Source organism: Trichechus manatus, unplaced genomic scaffold (genome assembly GCF_000243295.1).
Source record: "Trichechus manatus latirostris isolate Lorelei unplaced genomic scaffold, TriManLat1.0 scaffold00200, whole genome shotgun sequence".
NCBI classification, from domain to species: domain Eukaryota; kingdom Metazoa; phylum Chordata; class Mammalia; order Sirenia; family Trichechidae; genus Trichechus; species Trichechus manatus.
In genome coordinates, this window is record NW_004444136.1 from 4,212,368 (window position 1) to 4,216,098 (window position 3,731).

The following is a 3,731-nucleotide window of genomic DNA, read 5'->3' on the forward strand; positions in this document are numbered from 1 at the left end:
CATCCTGTCCTGTTTTTGTAAATGTTTTGTTATAGTGTGCTTTCTTTGGGGCATTCAGTAGTTATTTTTCTCTTTTATTGATTTTATATTTGTTTGTTTCGTCCTTTTTTTTCCAAAAAAATTTGATTATGTGTGAGCACACAGACTGTGTTTTCTTTGTTGTTTGCTCGTCTGTGGGCACAATACTTTTCGCCTCCTTCTTCAACTGGCAGGGTCAGTCACTCAAATATGGTATGGCAGGGCAGGTGTAGCTGAAGAGGAGTTACCGGGATGGGTTGTTTTTGGCACTTACTACAGCCACCAGAGCGGGTCGGTAATCAGTGCGGGGCAGGTTCCAGTAGGCCATGCCTGTGCTCCTTGGTGGTGTGATGTCAAGCGCATGGTGCAGGTAGGCAGGATGCAGTGGGGAGATTGTTATGTGTGGATCTAAGATGGATATGGGAGAGAGGAGTGAGGAACAGGAGCCAAAAACATACAAACAAAGAAGAAAGAATTCTAGGGGATCTTGCTGTTGGAGTGGAGGGATGAGAGACTATGAAATGGAGAAAAACAGAAAGGGGAGGAGGAAGAAAAGAAAAGGATGAATACATAAGAATCAGAAAGGTTAAACAACTGCAAAGTTCCTGGGGATCCCATCAGTGCAGCTGTGAGGTCTGGGTAAGTCGCTCTCAGGTGTTGCAGTACAGCCTGGCTAGAAGGCATAGAGGTATACAACGCCAGGTATTCAGGGAACAGTAAAAGAAGGAAGATATAGAGAGACGAGAAACTGAGCAGTGAAGAAAGACAGAAAGGGATAAAGAGGAAAAACAAAACGAAACAAATTAAAAAAGAAGAAAAACAAGAAAGACCCCCAAGGAAATAGGAAAAAAAAATAAAAAAGAACCAACGTAAAAAGAAATGCCCTCAGTGATCCCTTTGCTCGTCTGTGGAAGCCAAAGGGGAGTCTCCCTGCCATGCAGCTCAGTCTGTCCAGAAAGGGCTCCCAACTCAAGAAAAGGAAAAGAAAACAAACAAACAGTGCAAAACAAACAAACCAACAAAAGTCCCGGGATCCCACCAGCGTGGCAGTCCAAACTGGGAAGCAGCTCCACACTCGAACAGAGCTCCGCAGCCCCTCAGGAAGAAGCAAAGATGGCGCACGGAGCCAGGTAGTTGAGCGAAGGGAAGGGGAGGTGACGAGAGGCAAGGAAGAAATCAAAAGAAGCGGGAAAAAAAAAAAGCAACACTAGCAGGCAACAAATGGCACTCAGAGAGCCAGCTAGTGTGGGCTGGTGTTTCTGGACAAGAGACTGTGTCCGTGGGAGGCAGAGGGGGCTGAGTGTGGGTGAAGAAGGGTAGAGAGTGGGAAAGCGTATATCACAAATTACGGGAGCTCTGCAGCCCCTCAGGAAGAAGCAGAGATGGCTCACGGAGCGAGGTACTTGAGCAAAAGGAGGGGGAGGTGGGGAGAGGCAAGGAAAAAATCAAAAGAAGCAGAAAAAAAGCAACACCAGCAGCCAACAAATGGCACTGAGAGAGCCACCCTTTCGGGTGTGTGGAATCCAAGCAGCCGCTGCTTCCTGGTCAAGAGACTGTGGCTGTGGGAAGCAGAGGAGGCCGAGTTGGGGTGAATAAGTGTGGGGGGTGGGAAAGCGTATATCGCCAATTACAGGTTGTTCTGTCTCCCGCTGGAAGCTCTGTGAGGCTGCTTTCTCATACCCTCTGTTTTCTGGTCTCCGATAGGAGTCCAAGATGGTGGAGCTGCGCTGCGTTAGCTGGTAGGGGACCTCTGCATGAATCTCTCCTCGCTCTCCGTTCTGTGTCAGTTTTCTCACTCCATTTGGTGCTTGGCTGAGTTCTTTATCTCTTCATTTGATGGTTTAGGGTTTCAGGATTGTTGTATTCTCTGTTCGGCTTAGTTTTTCGGATCTTTGCTGTGGAGGGACGGTGTGGTGCTTCTTAGTAGAGCACCATTTTGCGGGAACTCCCCTATTGGCTAGAATTTTGTTGAGATTTTTTGCATCAGTGTTGTTGAGGGATATTGGCCTGTAATTTTCGTTTTTTTTGGTGTGTTTACCTGGTTTTGGTATCATGGTTATGCTGGCTTTATAGAATGAGTTTGGGAGTATTCCATCCTTTTCTATGTTCTGAAATATCTTTAGTTGTACTGGTGTTAACTCTTTTCCTAAGGTTCGGTAGAATTCTCCAGGAAGTCATCTGGGCCAGGGCTTTTTTTGGTTGGGAGTTTTTAAATTACCTTTTGAATGTCTTCTTTTGTTATGGTTTTATTTAGTTGTTCTACCTCTGTTTGTGTTAGTTTAGGTAGGTAGTGGTGTTACCGCAGTGGCGGGCCTGAGCCGCCTGCCGCAGAAGCCAATACTGAGACGGGTGAGGTGAGCAGCAAGAGTGTTTTAGTGTATATCGACATACAGGAGACAAAGGGGAATGAGCTTCTCCAAAAGACCTGTTTCTCCTTTGGACACTCGCTGAAAGTTTTTGTATGGACAAGAGTATAGTTTTTTTTTCCAGTGGTTACATTCTGCACCGGGCAGTCCTTGAAGGTCATCTTGCCCTGTTATTATCACATTGCAGATGAGTTACTCTATCCTGCAAGGTCATTCTACCTTTCAAAGAGAAACTTAGTTAAACTTCAAATTCATGGGAAAGCAAGGGGCGGGGGGATAGGAGGAAAACAAATTAAAATCATAGGAGCATGCAAAAGTGAACTATGCAAGTGAGGCATTAACAATACCGCAATACCCAGGAAGCTAGGCCTATACCATTGGCAATAAACAATAAATGTGAAATTTCCATGCAGGCCTTTTCAGTGAGTTTCTAGAAATTTGTCTGTTTCCTCTAGGTTTTCAAATTTGTTAGAGCACAATTTTTCATAGTATTCTGTTATGAATCTTTTAATTTCAGTTGGCTCTTTTGTGATATCAACCGTCTCATTTCTTATATGCGTTGTCTACTTCCTCTCATGTTTTTCTTTTCTCAGTTTGGCCCGTGGTTTATCAATTTTGTTGATCTTTTCCAAGAACCAGGTTTTGGTCTTGTTAACTCTTTTCAATTGTTTTTCTATTCTCTATTTCGTTTAATTCTACTCTGATTGTTATTATTTCCTTCTGGCGCCTGAGGGCTTCTTTTGCTGCCCTCTTTCTATTTATTCCAGTTGTAGGGTTAATGTTTTGATTATGGTCCTTTCTTCTTTTTGGATGTGTGCATTTATTGTTATAAACTGACCTCTGGGCACTGATTTTGCTGTGTCCCAAAGGTGCTGGTAGGATGTGTTTTCATTTTCTTTTGATTCTTTGAATTTCTTTATTCCATCGTTTATTTCTTCTATAACCCAGTAGTTTTTGAGCAAGGTGTTGTTCAGTTTCTGTGTGTTTGATTTTTTTCTTTGCTTTTTCTGTTGTTGATTTCTGCTTTTATGGCTTTACGTTCAGAAAAGATGGTTTGTAATATTTCGATGCTCTGGATTTTGTTAAGGCTTGCTTTATGGCCTAATATGTAGTCTCTTCCGGAGAGTGTTCCATGTGTGTTGGAAAAAAAAGTATACCTGGCTGCCGTTGGGTGGAGTGTTCAGTGTATATCTATGAGATCAAGTTGTTTGATTGGTAGCATTTAGCTTTTCCGTATCTTTGTTGAGCTTCTTTCTGGATGTTCTGTCCTTCACCAAAAGTTGTATGTTGAAGTCTCCTACTACTATTGTGGAGGTGTCTATCTCTTTTTTCAGTGCCGTTAGAGTT